General features: G+C 48.5%; 2 long non-coding RNA genes across 2 annotated transcripts in view; one reads left to right on the top strand and one right to left on the bottom strand.

The window, feature by feature from the left end:
• Positions 1-20,792, top strand: part of LOC138798832 (uncharacterized) — a 104,211-nt gene that overhangs the window by 28,265 nt on the left and 55,154 nt on the right. The gene's annotated exons all lie outside the window — the stretch shown is intronic.
• LOC138798833 (uncharacterized) lies at positions 6,283-15,784 on the bottom strand. The gene is made up of 3 exons (XR_011364180.1): positions 15,687-15,784; positions 8,313-8,416; positions 6,283-6,581 (listed from the first exon to the last, which is right to left on the bottom strand). It is a non-coding gene; the product is annotated as an uncharacterized lncRNA (long non-coding RNA).

The raw sequence follows: 20,792 nt of genomic DNA, 5'->3' as shown, positions 1-20,792 counted from the left end.
GGTGTTGTTGGTCTTCTGGGGGGCTGGTCGTTGGGTTTGTTGTTTTTGTTGGGAGGGGGACGTTGGGGGAGGTTTGCTCGCAGGGTGAAATTCCTATTTACAGTCTCTTCTTTTATGCTCAGTACCAATTATTCCCATGTTACATATAATATCATAGAACATAAAGGGGCTTAGATCCCTTCATAAGAGGGTAATGGTTCTAAAACACCTTAAAAAACTTAGACCGGACGTTGTCTTACTGCAGGAGACCCACCTAGGAGAAGAAGATTTCTTCAGACTTAAGAAACTGTGGGTTAAAGATGTGTTTGGATCTCCTGCAGTAAACCATAAGGCCGGGGTTCTGGTTCTGGTCAACCGCTCATTTGGAGGGGAGATCACACAAGTATACTGTGATACCGAGGGTAGGATCTACACGATTCATATACGTCTTCCCTCGGAAGACCTGATGGTTTATAATGTGTATGGGCCAAATGGTTGTAATGCCTCCTTCTTCTCTGACCTTACAGATAGAATTTTAGCTGACCCAACCCCGAACAAACTTGTTGCTGGTGACATGAATGAAGTAGTTTCCTTATCTGAGGACCGTATGCGGGGCGCGCCCCCGGCCGCATCACCCCCTTCCCTTAGATTGACCCCACTTGCCTCATTATGCCGCAAAACTTCCCTAGTTGACTCATGGCATCACTTGAACCCTGACTCCAGGGAGTATACATTTTACTCACCTCCTCACGACTCATGGTGGAGAATTGATTTTGTCCTGTTGGCTCCGCCACTATTACACAGAGTAGAGTCCCTCTCCATCCTGGATATGATTATTTCAGATCATGCCCCTATGCTGTGTACGCTCACAACTCAGCTGCCAAAAGGCACCGATTTCATATGGAGGTTCCCAACAGGACTGGCCAAGGACGATGAGTTCAAAACCCTCCTAAAGGGGTGGTGGTTGGAATACGCCTCGACTAATAATGCTCACGTTTCCCAACCACAGCTCTTTTGGGACACCGCCAAGGCTGTGTTAAGGGGCCGTATTATGGCTTACAAAGCCACTGTGCAGAAGAAGGTAACTGAGAAAATTCTGACTTTCAGTAAAGCACTTAGAGAGGCGTATTCTGCTTTCTTAACAACCCCCTCAGATACCACTAGGCAGAACTGGCAACAAGCCCGGTCAGTATATGAACACTGGATTGAGAAGAAGGAGGGATTACAAAGGTCCTATTTTGAGGCACTACTATTCCGTCACGGGAATAAGGCGGGTAGAATTCTTGCCCGCTTTGCCAGAGGCCCCTTTTCCTCCCAGACCATTACCCATCTGAAGGATGACCAGGGTCAGGTCACGAGACACCCCCAAAAGATAAATGGGGTGCTGAAGGGGTTCTATGAAAAGCTGTATAGTAAGCAGGTCTCTCCTGACAGGCTGGGACACCAGCAGGGTTCTGACTGGCTGCATGACACCTGCCTCCCTACTCTGTCTGAGGAGGACAGGACTTTACTGAATGCGCCGGTCTCGGTGGAGGAGATCAGGGCAGTGATTTCACATTTGAAACCGTTGAAAGCCCCGGGCCCCGATGGGTTTTCGGGGGACTTCTATAAGATTCTCTCAGAAGAGGTGGGCCAGCCACTTTGCAACCTATATACCACCTACTTGGAAGGTTGTCCGGTGCCTAGTTCTTCCAACACGGCCCATATAAAGGTAATATTAAAGCCGGATAAGAATCCACAGAGCCCCAATTCCTACCGGCCTATTTCATTGCTAAATCTAGACCTAAAAATCTTGTCGAAGATCATGGCGGACCGCCTGGCCCTCATGATGCCACGCCTCATCTCTCCGGCCCAAGTAGGGTTTGTTAAAGGGAAGGCGGCTGTCATGAATGTCCGCAAAGTCATGGCCGTGTTGGACGAAATTCAGCTTAGGCCCCACCTGCATCCATCCCCAGCTCTTCTTTCCATCGACGCAGAAAAAGCTTTTGATTGCGTGAGCTGGGGATGGATGCATTCAGTATTGGGGAGGGTGGGATTCTCTGGGCCCTTTTCCGATTACATAAGGGGATTGTACACTCCATACCCCGGGCTTCTTATCCCCTCACTTTCCCCTGTATAGGGAAACACGACAGGGCTGCCCGTTGTCCCCTCTACTCTTTAACCTGGCCATTGAACCCCTCTCTAGGAAATTGCAAACGGTTCGGGATGTGGAGGGGATACAGGTAGGCCAGAGCACCCTGAAGGTGATTCTATTTGCTGATGACCTTTTGGTATTCCTGGGCAACCCGGATAGGGACCTGGTTAGGGTGTTTACATATTTACATGACTTTTAAACCCTATCCGGTTTCAAAGTGAACGTCGATAAGAGTGAAATCTTACGTATTACAACCTCCAGTGATAGACCTAGAGATGGGAACCTTCAATTACCAGTTAAACAGGCCCCACACTTTATTACGTACCTGGGGATTAAGATTGGCAAAATGGCTAGCTCTCTCTATTCCCTAACTATTCCCCCAATAATCACAAAAATACTGTCTGATCTACAGAAGTGGTCCAACTTACCCCTGTCACTTCTGGCACGCACCTCATTACTTAAAATGATGGGGTTTGCTAAACTTCTCTACCCCCTGCAGTCAGGATGAAACACCAGGATGTGAATAGGCTAAACTCCTCCTTTATAAATTTCATATGGGCCGCTAAGAGGCCAAGGATTGCAAGGAGGAAGTTAATCCTTCCAAAAGACAAGGGAGGTCTTAACTTCCCTGACGTGTTATAATCTAGCTTGCCTCTTGAGACACGGGATTGACTGGTTGAGGGGCTCCAGCTTATTCTCTAATTTGGAACTGGAAGCCCAGTTGGCTGCCCCCTGGACCCTGAATGGACTTTTACACACAGGCTACGCTCACCTCCCTAAGGAGATGAAAAGTTGTCTCATGATGAGAGACACAATAAAAGCATGGCAACACAGCAGGAAGTTGTTGGGGCTTTCTATCCTCATGAGTAAACATATGAGTATTTAGCGCCATCCGGAATTTGCCCAGGGATACCAAAATCCAGCCTTTATCGGGTGGAGAGAAAGGGGTGTTCACACTGCCCTGGATCTCATCCACGTGGGGGATCAAAGATATCTCACCTTTCCGGAGGTGCAGTCTCAGTACAGTGTTGATCGGACTCAATTCCTAGCTTAAAAACAGGTACATGGCTTTCTTTTCTCACGTCTTAAAAATCTTAAAGGAGAGCTCTCGTCTAACCCAATAGCAGTGTTTGTAGATACTTCTACCCCTATCCACACCCTGTCATGTTTGTATCTTACTCTAAAAACTTCATTGACTGCAGGGCTCCTCCCTTCGCTGTTTTCATATTGGGAAGCTAAACTTCCACTCCCAGACCTTGGTGACCAAATTCTCAGGGGTTGGGAGGCGGTACGTAAGGCAGTGATTAACGAGCAATGGAGGGAGACACAATTTAAAATTCTCCACCATGCTACCTACGGGTTTAGTTTCCCTAAGACGCCGACCCACCCCGAGAGAATCACTGCTTGCCCCAATTGTGGGGAGAACCTGACTGATCTATTCCATAGCTTGTTCACCTGCTCCAGGGTGCAATCCTTCTGGCAGCGTTTGGTGTCTCTGATCGAGAGGAAATTGCACATCTGTATCCCTGTGGATCCTCACCTGATGATCCTCCATATTCCCCCGGATGACACATGTATTACCCATCTAATCCATACCATCTTACTAGTGGCTAAACGCTGTCTTTTGCAGCGTTGGTTGACAGAGGAGATGCCTACCATGGAGCAGGTGATAAGCCAAGTTAAAAGGTACCTAACTATGGATCAGCTAGATGCTGAACCTTCTAGGGAAACGAGGGCGAAGACCTTTTTCAAAAAATGGAAGAAGTTCATAGTGGCGTTCCTGGATCCGGTAGAGATCAAGAGAGTAGTTTGACCGTTCCGTAACACAGGCTGGTATATGAGGGCTGATCTGGCTGATACTTTAGGGCCATTACGCATACAACCTACCTCCTAGGAACATGGAGTTGCTTCTGTCTCGATGTGACTGAGGGATTTTCACACTGCGAGCAAAATGAGGGAGGGGGAGTTTTGCTTTAACTGTTATTGATATGTGGCTGTACACTATTTGGTCGTGTTGACCTATTTGGATGCTGCTTGGCAGCTCATTACCATATGCCTTACTGTTATGTGTACATTGAGATTTTCTTTCTGTAAAACAATAAAAATTTGTTTGAAAAAAAAAAATAAATAAATAAAAAAAGAGCAGTGGCGGATTGTAATGTGGGGGGTTTGGGTGGGCCGGCCAGGGCCCAAAGTTCCTGTGGGGCCCATGCCATCTAAACCATCTGTATTACTATTATATTCAACTCAGGGGCCCAGCGGAGTATCTACTAGTGGGTGCAGCAGGGGGCCATCTTTTGTGGTGAGGGCTAGAGATGATTGAACATCAGGATTTTCCAGGTACAGGTTTTTACCTAGGCTGTATTCCTGTTTTCCAGGTGGTACTCGGGCTGTCTCCACCTTCCCAACCGAACAGGAAGGCATCGGGAATCAAATGACGAAGGTTCGAGTTCGAACGAACCTGAAAAATCCCATTGTTCGATCATCTCTGGTGAGGGCACCAAGAGGACATCTACTTTAGTGGGGGCAGCTGGAAGCCATCTAACATAGTGGGTGAAAAAGGGGGCCATCTACTATAGTGGGGGCAGCAGAGGACCATCTGCTATAGTGGGTGAAGCAGGGGGCCATCTATTAAGTGGGAGCAGCAGGGGCTATCTACTATGATAGTGGGGCAGCAGAGGTCATCTACTATAATAGTGGAGGCAGGGGACCATCTAATATAGGTGACAGCAGTCAGGGGGCCATCTGGGAGGGAAGGTTTGGTGGACAGCCCGGGGCCCAGGGTACATTAAATCTGCCTCTGACCAGAACAGGGGTAATGTTTCATATTATATCTACCCAGAATTCTTAGGGGAGCATTAATGGCCTGTAAGTATTCATACATCTTCATGATGCTCAAGGGGAACATTATCTCTTTGGTTTCACAATGATAGACCTCTCAACAGCCGGCCATCCCCCCGCTTTGTACTGATAAAGGGGCAATAAAACCATCTACAGATGCTACAGATCTACATCCATTTTCTTTGGTATGGGGCCCCCAAATGTCTATGTACACCATGGGAATCCAAATGGCGGCCTTCTAACTGTTGCAATACTACATTTCCCATGATGCCTGGACAGCCAAATCCAAAGCTTTAGCTGTCCAGGCATGATGGGAATTAGTTACATAGTTACATAGTTAATACGGTTGAAAAAAGACACATGTCCATCAAGTTCAACCAAGGTTGTGGTTTTGCAACAGCTGGAGGGCTGCAGTTTGGAGACCCATGATGTACACCATTGGTGGTGGGGGCTAAAGTATACCTGTTATTAAAAAAAACTTTTGATATGTCACAAAGACATATAAAAAGTTTTCATCGGTCAGTAAAAATATTTAGATCGTGACTGATCAGAAGAATGAGCTGGGAGCTGTGTCACGTGACCTGGAAGGACTCCCAATAGAAGTGTCCTTCAAGGTCTCATAGACACAGATTGGGGAGAGGAATGTTCGGTGGTTGGTAATCTTCGCTTGTTCCACTGATTGGTCAGTAGTAATGTTGAGCGGATTTGCAAAACTGTCCAGGTTTAGCAATGTTCCTTGAACCCGAACGCTCGGCATTTGATTGCCAGTGGCTAGAGTTGATCGAACCTCGGAAAATCGTAGGTTCGATCGAACTCGAACATTCCCGGACCTTCCATATTAGATTGTTGATGCCTTCCCGATCCATGGGGAAGGAGGAGCGTGCCGGGGACCACCTTGAATCCTGGGATTCAGCCTAGGTAATAGGCTGAATCCCGGAATTCCAGGCGGTCCCCGGGCACTCTCCTCCTTCCCCATGGATCGGGAAGGCATCAGCAATCTAATACGGAAGATCCGGGAATGTTCGAGTTCGATTGAACCTTCGATTTTCCGAGGTTCGATCAACTTTACCGGTGGCGAGAGAAGTTGGCTGCCAGGAAAACACGGATACTGCCCATGGCCTCCAAGTTCTCTATCTATGGTACCTCTTCCCCGTAGACGCTTTAATCACTAATATTCGCCAGATATTTGTAGCCATTCTGAGTTTCCTTTCCGCTCTAACAATTAATCTCATCTTAAAACAATAATGTAAAACATTTTGTAATTATGTACAAAAAGCACAAAACATACAAAACCTATTCAGCTGAATTTATTATTTCATTGGGCATAATAGTGTTGTGTAAAACACAGAAGCCGGGCCGCCGGGTAATAAATACCAGCGTCTTAAATAATATTGTTCCTCCAGGACTAATTACATTTTTTTTTTTTTTTAAATGGGGTTTGAAATGTTTCTGTACAAGAACATGCGCAGCCAAAGATTGTCACCTGGATGAATGGCAGCTATTCAGCAATTCTGTATCGGAACTGGAACTGTAATTAATGTCCTGCAATGAATTCCTGGATTAAGTGGAAAAAGCCATAGAATAGAAGATAAGTGGAGAGAGGTGTCACATCGGGCTAGCTCCATAACTGTAAAAGAGAAGGGAAATGAGGGTGTAAAAGGAGACATTTAAAGGGTCCACAAACAGGCCAGTTGGATAGGAGACTGTGTACTGGGTGATTCACCAGCTGTATAGGAGACTGTGTCCTGGATAGTCAGCTATATAGGAGACTGTGTCCTGGATAGTCAGCTATATAGGAGACTGTGTCCTGGCTGGATCATCAGCTATATAGGAGACTGTGCCCTGGCTGGATCGTCAGCTATATAGGAGACTGTGCCCTGGCTGGACCATCAGCTATATAGGAGACTGTGTCCTGGCTGGTTTGCCAACTATATAGGAGACTGTGTCCTGCCTGGTTTGCCAGCTATATAGGAGACTGTGCCCTGGCTGGACCATCAGCTATATAGGAGACTGTGCCCTGGCTGGACCATCAGCTATATAGGAGACTGTGCCCTGGCTGGACCATCAGCTATATAGGAGACTGTGCCCTGGCTGGACCATCAGCTATATAGGAGACTGTGTCCTGGATGGTTCTACTGCTATATAGGAGACTGTGTCCTGGATTGTTCTACTGCTGTATAGGAGACTGTGTCCTGCCTGGTTTGCCAGCTATATAAGAGACTGTGTCCTGTCTGGTTTGCCAGCTATATAGGAGACTGTGCCCTGGCTGGACCATCAGCTATATAGGAGACTGTGTCCTGGCTGGACCATCAGCTATATAGGAGACTGTGCCCTGGCTGGACCATCAGCTATATAGGAGACTGTGTCCTGGCTGGACCATCAGCTATATAGGAGACTGTGCCCTGGCTGGATCATCAGCTATATAGGAGACTGTGTCCTGGATGGTTCTACTGCTGTATAGGAGACTGTATCCTGGCTGGATCATCAGCTATATAGGAGACTGTGCCCTGGCTGGATCATCAGCTATATAGGAGACTGTATCCTGGCTGGATCATCAGCTATATAGGAGACTGTGCCCTGGCTGCATTGTCAGCTATATAGGAGACTGTGTCCTTGATGGTTCTACACTCCTTTATAGCAGTGCTTCTCAAACTTTTCCTATTGACTGCAGTGTCTGGGCCTCACCAAGAGGATGCCTGGGCCTCACCATCTGTGGTAAAGGCCATTTAAAAGCTGAAAATAATACTAGGGCTACCTTTCATCTATCTCCTAAGCTCTATATGCTAATTAAGCAAGTACAAAATAAATTAACAATGTTGCTAAAATGGAGATTTTTTTCAAACAGCAAAAGGACTGTGCAGATCATAGTTACTTTTGTGAAAACTGGCTCCCCAGCTGGGCCTCACCAACAACTAGGGGGCGCCTCACTGGTGAGGCCCGCCTCACAGTTTGAGAAGCACTGCTATTTAGGAGCCTGTGTCCTGGCTGGTTCTACTGCTATATAGGAGACTGTATCCTGGCTGGTTCTACTGCTATATAGGAGCCTGTGTCCTGGATGGTTCTACTGCTATATAGGAGCCTGTGTCCTGGATGGTTCTACTGCTATATAGGAGACTGTGTCCTGGATGGTTGTACTGCTATATAGGAGACTATATAGGTAATTTTAACTACAGGGCGAATCTTGCTAAATGTGACGCACCCTACCCCGAACCCCCACCCCCCAACCCAAGGTGGTGCTGGGGGGGGGCAAAGGTTTGTTACTAGGGAGAAGCAGTGTGTGTACTATGGCATAGAGCACTGTTATTCAACCCTTTTCAATTTGAAGCAAAAAAAAAAAAAAAGGCATTTAGTGGCTCACAGGTGACGTCTTCTTTGTTCTGAGGCGTCACTTTCCTTTTCATCCTCCATCCGGCCCAGACCACCATGATGATTTCTTGCAGCTACAATTCATCTCTTCTGAACCTGCCAGAGAAACATCTTAGGCTCCGCACTTTTTCAACAACTTCCACTTTATTTGTGTCATCTGCAGTAAAGTCAGTAGGTATGTGGATTGCCCCCTGTATGTAGGATCCCCTGCTGTACCCCCATATAGTAATAGTGTCCACAGACCCCCTGTGTGCATCTGTATAGAAGTTAGGCCTCTCTGTGCAGGTTGCCCGTAATGTAGCTAATCTCCACAGCACGTAGCAGGTAGGGATCCCCCCAACAGTAAGCCCACCAGTATGTAGTATTCCCTCTTTAGGTAATCCCCCGTTAGCTCCCACCCCCTTAGGCATTTAGCCATAACCCCTGTAAGTAATCTCCCTGATAGTTAAACATCCCCCCTATATATAGTAACCCCCAATGTGGGAGACATGGCAGTTTAGGTAGTTAGTTAGCCCCCCAGCAGATAGCATCCCCATGGTAGGCACTCTCCCTGGTAGTTAGCCCCCTGCCTCTTTTAGACATCTTCTCTGTTAGTTAGCCCTACTCACCTGCTATGTAGGCATCGCCACTATGATTTAGCCCCCTCACCCCGATTTAGGCATCTACCCTCTGTAGGACCCCCCCCCCCTTACCCCCTCTCATGCAGCCATCTCCTCTGTTAGATCCCCTCTATGCAGCCATCTCCCCTGTTAGATCCCCCCCATATGAAGCCATCTCCCCTGTTAGATCCCCCCCATATGGGTTCATCTCCCCTGTTAGATCCCCCCTATGCAGCCATCTCCCCTGTTAGATCCCCCATATGCAGCCATCTCCCCTGTTAGATTCCCCCCATATGCAGCCATCTCCCCTGTTAGATCCCCCCCATATGCAGCCATCTCCCCTGTTAGATCCCCCCATATGCAGCCATCTCCCTGTTAGATCCCCCCATATGCAGCCATCTCCCCTGTTAGATCCCCCCCATATGCAGCCATCTCCCCTGTTAGATCCCCCATATGCAACCATCTCCCCTGTTAGATCCCCCCATATGCAGCCATCTCCCCTGTTAGATCCCCCCATATGCAGCCATCTCCCCTGTTAGATCCCCCCATATGCAGCCATCTCCCCTGTTAGATCCCCCCCATGCAGCCATCTCCCCTGTTAGATTCCCCCTATATGCAGCCATCTCCCCTGTTAGATCCCCCCTATGCAGCCATCTCCCCTGTTAGATCCCCCCCATATGCAGCCATCTCCCCTGTTAGATCCCCCCCATATGCAACCATCTCCCCTGTTAGATCCCCCCCATGCAGCCATCTCCCCTGTTACATCCCCCCCATATGCAGCCATCTCCCCTGTTAGATCCCCCCCATATGCAGCCATATTCCCTGTTAGATCCCCCCCATATGCAGCCATCTCCCCTGTTAGATCCCCCCTTATGCAGCCATCTCCCCTGTTAGATCCCCCCATATGCAGCCATCTCCCCTGTTAGATCCCCCATATGCAGCCATCTCCCCTGTTAGATCCCCCCCATATGCAGCCATATTCCCTGTTAGATTCCCCCTATGCAGCCATATTCCCTGTTAGATCCCCCCCATATGCAGCCATCTCCCCTGTTAGATCCCCCCATATGCAGCCATCTCCCCTGTTAGATCCCCCCCATATGCAGCCATCTCCCCTGTTAGATTCCCCCTATGCAGCCATATTCCCTGTTAGATCCCCCCCCCATATGCAGCCATATTCCCTGTTAGATCCCCCATATGCAGCCATCTCCCCTGTTAGATCCCCCCATATGCAGCCATCTCCCCTGTTAGATCCCCCCATATGCAGCCATCTCCCCTGTTAGATCCCCCCCATATGCAGCCATCTCCCCTGTTAGATCCCCCCATATGCAGCCATCTCCCCTGTTAGATCCCCCCCATATGCAGCCATCTCCCCTGTTAGATCCCCCCATATGCAGCCATCTCCCCTGTTAGATCCCCCCCATATGCAGCCATCTCCCCTGTTAGATCCCCCCCATATGCAGCCATATTCCCTGTTAGATCCCCCCCCTGTAGGCATTTCCCCAGGCTCTCTGTATAAAACAACAAACAGTTATACTCACCTCAATGCACCACAGCAGGTCCTGCGTCCCGCATCCTCTCTCCCGGTGTAACAGGCCAGACTATACCCGGGGTTAAAATGGCCTAGGCTAGATTATACCCCGGGGTATATTTTGGCCTAGGTCATTTTATACCCCCATGAAATCAGTAGCAGTGAGTGATATACAAAAGAAATACTTAATTTTTTTTTACATTTTATTGGGTAATGAGGAGACTTTGTGCACTTCATAAATACCTGTCCAAGACTTATTATGGTTTTGCGCCATTTTACATCAGTTATCATTGGCTGCACCTTTTTTCAATGTATGCAAGGGAGAGGGGGTTGTTCTATTAACTAGTTTTCATTAGAATTGTCAAGTGCAAATTTTTTTTTGCGCAAAATCCTACACTAGCGCAGCTTTGTAGCCAAGCTGTTTTAGACTGGGTTCACTCTGTGCTGTTGCAGTCCATTTTTTTTTCCATTAGTTTTTTGCAAAATAGATAAGAAAAAAGGAAACGTTTGTGTGCCTCCATTTTGATCAGTTTTTCCATTAATCAGTTTTTCCATTCCATAATAAAAAAAACGGATTAAAAAACTTAACAAGAGGAAGCATCTGTGTTTCCGAGTATAATAAAAAAAAAAAAAACGAAAAAAACTGCGCACTTTTCAACAAATTAGAGATAAAGTGAAAAAAAACTGTGAAGAGATAACATTATGGAGGGATATATTCTGGCCTAGGCTATTTTTCAGCTCAGAGGATGTCAAGAGAGGAGGGTGCTGATCTTATAGAGGCCTCACAGCAGCACAGAGGATGTCAGGAGAGGAGAGTGCTGATGTTATAGGAGAGGTCACAGCAGCACAGAAGATGTCAGGAGAGGAGGGTGCTGATCTTATAGGAGAGGTCACAGCAGCACAGAGGATGTCAGGAGAGGAGGGTGCTGATCTTATAGAGGCCTCACAGCAGCACAGAGGATGTCAGGAGAGGAGAGTGCTGATGTTATAGGGGAGGTCACAGCAGCACAGATGATGTCAGGAGAGGAGGGTGCTGATCTTATAGGAGAGGTCACAGCAGCACAGAGGATGTCAGGAGAGGAGGGTGCTAATGTTATAGGAGAGGTCACAGCAGCACAGAAGATGTTAGGAGAGGAGGGGGCTGATCTTATAGGGGAGATCACAGCAGCACAGAGGATGTCAGGAGAGGTGGGTTGTGATCTTATAGGGGAGGTCCCAGCAGCACAGAGGATGTCAGGAGAGGAGGGTGTTGATCTTTTAGGGGGGTTATAGCAGCACAGAGGATGTCAGGAAAGGAGGGTGCTGATCTTATAAAGGGGTCACAGCAGCACAGAGGATGTCAGGAGAGGAGGGTGCTGATCTTATAAAGGGGTCACAGCAGCACAGAGGATGTCAGGAGAGGAGGGTGCTGTCATTGCGTGCAGCTGCAGCCATGTCAACATGCACAGTGTGGGGCTGTCAGGACTACAAGTCTCAAGAACCCTGCTGCTGAGCTGCTGCAACACTGCAACTCCCAGCATACCTCCTTGTGCACTACAACTCCTAGCATACCTCCTTGTGTACTACAACTCCTAGCATACCTACTTGTGCACAACCTCCCCCCAGACTGCGGCTATGATAGTTGTTGTGCACAAGGAGGTATATTTGTATTTTTTTTTTGAGGTATCGAACTGGTATCGAGTATCGAAATAAAAAAGCTGGTATCATGACATCACTAGCAGGGCCTAGGCCTGTAATGCCTCTCTGTGCCTGCTCCCCACCTTTCTGCATTTCAGTAACGGTCCAGGGCTAGATTGTGTCCTCCTTTATCGGAAGAATATTGCGCTTTCGCCACTGCTAGCGGGGTGGTTCAGCCGTACTGGGGGCCCAGGCTGGGCCCAAGTTACATTTAATCCGCTGACGCTTCTTGCAGGACATACAGCAGCTGATAAGTACTGGACTTTTTTAAATACAGAAATAGGTTACAAAAAAGTTTAACTTATTGACACCAGGTGATTTAAAAACCATTTTTTAAAGATGTGAAGCAAGGACTAAACATATTGTAAATGCCATTTTTCCTATTGCCCTGGGGGCCTCAGGGTTTTCAGGGCTGCATACGCCTTGTAATGTATACTCAACGAGGGTGAATACACAAGGCTGCATACACAAGCATGTGGACGGGTTGTACAACCGCAAGTCACAGGGCCGGCGTCAGCACCCGGCTTACCTGGGCAAGTGACGGGCCCTGTTAGCAGCTAGCAGAACGTGATGGCAGGTGTATTTTAGCAACAGCTTAACAGTCGCTTGTTAGGAAACAGTCACTTGTGGGACAGTTTCTTTAGTGCAGCGCTCTCTAACATGTGACTTTCCAATTGCTGCAAAACTACAACCCCCAATATGGACCCCTGGCAAGGTATAATGGCCGTTATAGTTTGGCAACAGCTGAAAAGTCACTGACTGGGAAAGAAAGATTTAGGAAAACTGTTTATTTAATCCGGTGTTCTCCAACAAGTAACTCACTCTCCAGTTGCTGCAAAACTACAACTTCCATTATGCACTACTGGCAGGACATGATGGGAGTCGTATTTTGGCAACAGCTGAAGAGCTAGTGGTTGGGAAACAATGATTTAGGAGGACAGTGGCCCAATTTATCTAGGGGTGCAGTGACGGGGGGCATTGTCACAGTTCATAAGTGCAAAGTTATTTTGCACCAAGAGAGGGGCTAACTACAGACTTAAGCACAAGGTGCAGCTCACCTACAGATGGGGGGCACAAAGAGGGTCCTGTTACTGTTTGGGAGCTCTATGCCATGATGTATTGGGCTGTAACATATCCTCCATGTCTGAACTCACCCTACATCATTCTGAGAGGCCATAAAAGCCTATTTCACATCTGACATTGTATAGTGGGGGACTAGCTAAGGCTAGGTTCACAATGCGTTTTATCCTATATGTTTAACGTATACATTTTATGGAAAAAAATGGATGCAACTACCGATGCAATTGTGTGCCATCCGGTTGGATCCGGTTTTTCCATTGACTTGTAAACAACAACAACAACAACTTGAAACAACAACTTCCATAATGACAACCTGACAACGTGCCCGGGCATGCTCATGACATCACTACGACAAGCAGTGACATCACGTAAGTGACATAATTGGTGATGTCATCCAAGGGCCCTATTAAAGAAGGTGCCGAGCCTCAGAATCTCTGTTCTTAGGGACTCACTAGCGATTACACTGTTGGTACTACCTTGCTTTCTGCCTGTGTATACTGATAGTCATTTTTAGTGCTTTTGATTTTCGTCAGTCCATGGAGAGAGAGGAGAGGATTGACAGGGAGCTTGCCATTTTTGGCAACCTCCTGTGTTATTTGGTTCCAATCCTGGTTGGCTGTCTTTCCACCAGACAACCACTCAGCATGATTGAACCTTTCATCAACCCGCTGAGCTGGGGCAATTCCATCAGCGACCCGCTCAACTGGGACAATATCACCTCGGGCCTGCAGTGGTCAAACAGTACCATCACAGACCAGACCAGCTGTAAGATTACCCCGAACCTGCAGAGGCCCAATTACACCACCAGAAACCTGCAGCGTCCAAACACCACCATTGGAGACCTGCTCGACTGTGACCTGATGTCCATCACCAGTCATGTCCAGAGCGCAGCAACCGCCTTCACTGACCTGCTTAGCTGGCTGACTGCTGTTAGTGATGTGCTCAGCTGGACATCCACTACCAGTCGCCTGCTGAGCTGGACTTTCAGTAATAGCGCCCTGCTGACCTGGATCACAGCTGCTGTAGAGAGAGTAAGTGTGATCACCACCACCTGTGATTACATCAACTGGATCTGCAGCACCAGAGACCTGATCGCCTGGACCACCACCCTCACCCGCAGCAGCTTCCTGGATATCTGGATGACCACAGCCACCTGGATTACCAACACTACCACCGGTGAGCTGATAACGTTTATTTCCACCGTCACCACCAGCGATCTGCAGGCCGCACTGAGCAGCATAAGTGAGAAGCTGGTGTGGGTTGCCACAACCCTCCAGCTTCTCACTTGGCTGACCAGTCGCTGCAACAGGTGCGCTTGGCTGCTAACTGCGGGTGAGGCGTTGTCCTGGATGAACACCACCAGCAGGATGCTGATCGGCACCCTACAGGGCATCAGACTTATTGTGCGATGTCTCTCCAGTACCGAGGAGCTGAGGAAATGCCTGGCCATCATATCCGAAGAAGTGTTCAGCGGCTTCCCCGCCACCACCACCACAGCACGCTCCGAGGGACATCCCTACCGCCGGCAGCGAATGATTTGAATTGATGGGACAACATCACCATTGGCCTGCAGTTCCATCAGAGAGCAGCCCAGCTGGAAGATTACCACCAACCTCCAGAGGCCCAATTCCACCACCACCAACCTGCAGTGTAGCAACTCCAGCACCATCAAAATGCAGAGTCCAAACAACACCATTGGAGACCTGCCCAACTGGAATATGACCACCTGTGACCTCATTTCCATCACTGGTCATCTTCAGAGCGCAGCAACCACCTTCACTGACCTGCTTAGCTGGACATCCACCGCCAGCCGCCTGCTAAGCTGAACTTTCACTAATAGTGACCTGCTGACCTGGATCACAGCTGCTGTAGAGCCAGTGAGTGTGATCACCACCGCCTGTGATTTCATCACCTGGATCTGCAGCACAAGAGATCTGATCATCTGGACCACCACCCTCACCAGCTTCCTGGAGATCTGGATGACCACAGCCACCTGGATCACCACCATTACTGCCGGTGAGCGGATCACGTGGATTTCCACCATCAGCATCAGCGATCTGCAAGCCATCACAGCGAGTGCGACATTGTCCTGGACTATAACCACCAGCAGGATGCTGATCGGCTTCCTACAGAGCATCAGACTGATCCTGCGATGCTTCACCAGTACCGAGGAGCTGAGGAAATGCCTGGCCATCATCTCCAAGAAAGTGCTCAGCGGCTTCCCCGCCGCCACCACCACAGCACGCTCCGAGGGACATCCTGACCGCCGACAGCGAATAATTTAATAACTTAAATAAAGGTTTTTCTTGTTGCCAAAAATGTGTACTTTTTATGTCTCTATACATTATAGTAAGGTGTGCAAGGGTGTAAGTGTGTAATAATGATAATGTGGGGCACTATAAACACCATACACCACCTCTCTTACACTGTACCTGTCAGCTCTGCCCCCCCCCCCCAAAGATGGCCGCTCTGCCGTACTCACCGTTATTGTGTGAGGTGAGGAGGAAAGGGGAACTACAACAATGGTGGACAGCACACAGGAGCGCCCCCTGCTGGTCACTCTCCTTCTCCAGCTCTTCCCTCTGCCACTGGCTATAGGAGTATACGCTGCCTAGACAAAAACACCCGGTGGGGTCTCTGTAGATTTATCCTTGTTTCCAGATAGTAACCAATCACAGCTCAGCTTTCACATATTATTTGCCTTAGTAAAGTGAAAGGGGAGCTCTGATTGGTTGCTATGGGCTACCAAAGGAAATGTATTGTGCTGCTGTAGTAAGAGACCCATAGCAACCAATCACAGCTCAGCTTTCAGTTCTTACATTGCTCTGGGAACATGAAAGCTGAGCTTTGATTGGTTGCTATGGGCAACAAAGAGACTTACCATTAGAAAGCTTAACAAATGACCTCCATTCTTAGTAAAAAGTTGTGTTCACACTTGCTGTTTTTAATGCATTTTTGCAATTTTCTGGCTATTTTGCTGCAAATTGCGCAACTTCTTTAAAATAGCCGCATTTTTTGCCTTGATTTTGGTGAAATTGGCAGAAGATAGCACAATGTTGTTGCAAATTGCAGAAAATTGTGGCAAAAATGGATCAAAAACACAAGATAAAAGAGATCTTACACATGGCGGCACCGACCTGCAGCTGCCTTATACAGTATGTTCTGTGGCTGCAGATGGCAGCAAGTGACAAGTTCAAATGCCGCCCCTGATTAGTGGCCACTCACCCCTAATATGTGGCGCTGTATTATAAATGCGTGGTGGGGGGGGCGCTGTCCCCTCCTCCTCCGTCCTGTTACCCAGACCCCCTCCTCCTCTGTCCTGCCACCCAGACCCCCTCCTCCTTCGTCCTGCCACCCTGCTCCCCTCCGTCCCTCTGCCACCCACCCTGCTCCCCTCTGCCATCCACCGTGCCACCCTGCTCACCTCTGTCATGTCACCGTCTCCTGCCAACCTCTCCTCTCTCCTCTTTCCCTCTCGCCTCTCCTGCCGCCCCTCTTGCCCTCCTATCACCCTCTCCTGCCACCCTCTTCCCTCCACCCTGCCGCCCCTCTCCCCTCTCCTGCCACCCTCTCCCCTCCGCCCCTCTGGGATGAGCAGACGCCGGTGTAGCAGGCCAGTTTAACCCCCGTCCAGATTATACCCTGGTATAAAATGGCCTAGGCCAGAGTATACCCCGGGGTATAAAATAGCCTAGGCCAGAGTATACCCCGGGTATAAAATAGCCTAGGCCAAACTATACCCCTCCAGGCCAGAATATACCCCGGGGTATAAAATAGCCTAGGCCAAACTATACCCCTCCAGGCCAGTTTAACCCCAGTCCAGATTATACCCAGGTATAAAATAGCCTAGGCCAGAGTATACCCCGGGATATAAAATAGCCTAGGCCAGAATATACCCCGGGGTATAAAATGGCCTAGGCCAGAGTATACCCCAGGGTAGAGTATACCTCGGGGTATAAAATAGCCTAGGCCAAACTCTACCCGGTGTGTAAAATAGCCTAGATCAGAGTATACCCATCCAGGCCAGAATATATCCATCTAATGTCGAACCAGGCCACAGTATACCCGGGGGATAAACCCTACACCTGGGGGTGTAAAACAGCCTAGCCCATGCTCTATCTCTCCGGGCCATAGTATTTTTACTTCACTGGTTTTCTCACCCCAGGCCCAGGCAACAGTATACACCAGGGCATATATTTTCATACCCAGGGGTGTAATATAGCCTAGGCCAGGGGTCCTCAACTGGCGGACCTCGGCTGTCCGGACCCCTGGTCAGACCTCCCAACCGCCCCGGCTCCCATATGTCCCTCTCCCCACCGCACTGCCTCCCGCCCCATAGGCGTACTGTCCTTAGATGTCAGTACGCCTGTGGGGCTGGGGGCAGTGTCGCTCCGGCCCCCGGTTTATTCCCGCTCTCTGGGGATGTCCCGGGGATTCTCCAGCAGAGCGCGCACCTGTAGGCTCAGTGTATGCCGCCGGCTTGCACTTTCCGGAGGTACAGGCCAGCGGCATACACTGAGGTCTCTGGTGCGCGCTCTGCTGGGGAATCCCTGGGACATCCCCAGAGAGCGCGAATAAGCCGGGGGCCGGACCGACATGAGAAAAGAAGAAGACAGGTGCGGCGGGGGAGCGAGGTGTTATGTGAGTTGTGATTTGTTTGTTTTTTTTGTCTCTGGGCTATATACTACTGGGGGGGGGGGATCTATATATTACAGGGGGAGCTCAAGGGGGTCTATATACTACAGGGGGAGAGGTCACAGGGGGGGGCTATATACTACAGGGGGGAGAGGTCACAGGGGGGGCTATATACTACTGGGGGGAGAGGTCACAGGGGGGCTATATACTACAGGGGGGAGAGGTCACAGGGGGGCTATATACTACAGGGGGGAGAGGTCACAGGGGGGCTATATACTACAGGGGGGAGGTCACAGGGGGGCTATATATTACAGGGGGAGAGCACACAGGTGGGCTATATACTACTGGGGAGAGCACACAGGTGGGCTATATACTACTGGGGGGAGCTCAAAGGGGGCTATATACTACAGGGAAAGAGGTCACAGGGGGGCTATATACTACAGGGGGAGAGTGCACAGGGGGACTATATACTACTGGGGGGAGCTCAGAGGGGGCTATATACTACAGGAGGAGAGGTCCCAGGGGGGCTATATACTACTGGGGGGAGCTCACAGGGGGCTATATACTACAGGGGGAGAGTGCACGGGGGCTTTATATAACTGGGGGGAGCTCACAGGGGGCTATATACTACAGGGGGAGAGGTCACAGGGGGGCTATATACTACAGGGGGAGAGGTCACAGGGGGGCTATATACTACAGGGGTGAGCACAGGGGGCTATATACTACAGGGGGAGAGGTCACAGGGGGGCTATATACTACAGGGGGACTATATACTTAAGGGGGAGAGTGCACGGGGGCTATATACTACAGGGGGAGAGCTCACAGGGAGGCTATATACTACTGGGGGAGCAACAGGGGGGGGGCAGTTTTCCCAGTAATAAGCATCAATTCTGTATGTAAATAGTTGAACGTTTGTGAAAAGTAACAAAACACGTTTCTTACTGATGTTCAGCTCGGACCTTCACCTCACAATAGACCCCGGTAAGTGGACCTTCACTAAAAGTTGTTGAGTACCCCTGGCCTAGGCTATACTATAAACCTGGGGACAGTCTAGCCCAGGCCACAATATACCCCGCCAGACTATATCCCTCCAAGTTATCATGTCACTGTTTTTCTCAGTTCTGACCCAGGCTACAGTATACCCCAGGGGATACATTCTATACCAGGGGTGTAAAATAGCCTAGGCCACAGTATACATGAGGTGATATATTCTATACTAGGGGTGTAAAATAGCCTAGGCCAGAATATATCCCTCCAGGTTATAATGTTATCTCTTCACAGTTTTTTTCACTTTATCTCTAATTTGTTGAAAAGTGCGCAATTTTTTTTGTTTTTTGTTTTTTTATTATACTCGGACACACAGCTGCTTACTCTTGTTAAGTTTTTTATGGGCTGTGCAAAATTTTACGGTTGTTGCGCAAAAATCATCATTAGACGCAAGTGCCCTGATACATCTTGCAAAATTTATTGCACTATTTACGCGTTTTTTGGATTCCGTTTTTTTTTTCAGCCTTTTTTGCAACAAAAAAGAATAGATTTTTTAGTGTACACAAAAATGCGGTCAACCACAGTATTTGTATACGCTAAAAAAAAAGGATGCATTTTTAAATCCGTTTTTTTATTATAGAAAAACTGATTAATGGAAAAACTGATCAAAATGGAGGCACACAAACGCTTCCTTTTTTCTTATCCATTTAGCAAAATCTAATGGGAAAAAAAAAATGGACTGCAACAACACAGAGTGAACCCAGTCTAAAACAGCTTGGCTACAAAGCTGCGCTAGTGTAGGATTTTGCGCAAAAAAATAAAAATTTGCACTTGTCAAATCTAATGAAAACTAATTGATAGAACAACCCCCTCTCCCTTGCATACATTGAAAAAAGGTGCAGGCAATGATAACTGATAACCCTTAATAAGTCTTGGACAGGTATTTATGAAGTGCACAAAATCTCTTTATTAGCCAAAAAAAACCCCATAATAATAAATGTCCCCTATGGCCCCATTCACACTGGCAACTGAACCAGTTTCTTTTCACACCATGAGGGAGATTTATCAAACATGGTGTACAGTGAAACTGGCTCAGTTGCCCCTAGCAACCAATCAGATTCCATCTCTCATTTTCCAAAGAGTCTGTGAGGAATGAAAGGTGGAATCTGATTGGTTGCTAGGGGCAACTGAGCCAGTTTCACTTTACACCATGTTTGATAAATCTCCTCCTATGTGTTTAGATTTTTAAGATTTACATCAGTAGCTTCTCACTTAACTCAGCAGACAAAGCCGAATACCCAATAAAATGTAAAAAAAAAAATAAGTATTTCTTGTGTATATCACTCACTGCTACTGATTTAATGGGGGTATAAAATGGCCTGAGGGGGTATGAATTGGCCTAGGCCGAAATATACCCTGGGGTATAAAATAGCCTAGGCCAAAATATACCCGGGGTATAATCTAGCCTAGGTCATTTTAACCCCGGGTATAGTCTGGGCTGGGGGTATACTCTGGCCTGTTACACCGGGTAGAGTTTGGCCTAGGCCATTTTATACCCTGGGGTATATTCTGGCCTAGGCTATTTTATACCCCGGGGTATACTCTGGCCTAGGCTATTTTATACCCTGGGGTATATTCTGGCCTGGAGGGGTATAGTTTGGCCTAGGCTATTTTATACCCGGGGTATACTCTGGCCTAGGCCATTTTATACCCGGGTATAATCTGGACGGGGGTTAAACTGGCCTGCTACACCGGCTCTGAGCACAAGCACAGGAGTGATGTCACTCCTGTGCTGGAGCTCTGGGGGGGAGAGAGCGGCCTCTTGTGGCCGGAGGCAGAATGCAGCTTCCGGCCACAAGCTGAGCAGAGCTGCGGGCAGGTGGCGCCACGGCAGGTGCGGAGGGACAGATGATGGGGTAGCAGAGGGGTGGCCAGAGATACACAAATGCATCCATTTTATCGTCCA

The sequence above is a fragment of the Dendropsophus ebraccatus genome, chromosome 8 (assembly GCF_027789765.1).
Source record: "Dendropsophus ebraccatus isolate aDenEbr1 chromosome 8, aDenEbr1.pat, whole genome shotgun sequence".
In the NCBI taxonomy this organism is placed as follows: domain Eukaryota; kingdom Metazoa; phylum Chordata; class Amphibia; order Anura; family Hylidae; genus Dendropsophus; species Dendropsophus ebraccatus.
This window is presented reverse-complemented; position numbering and strand designations above follow the sequence as displayed.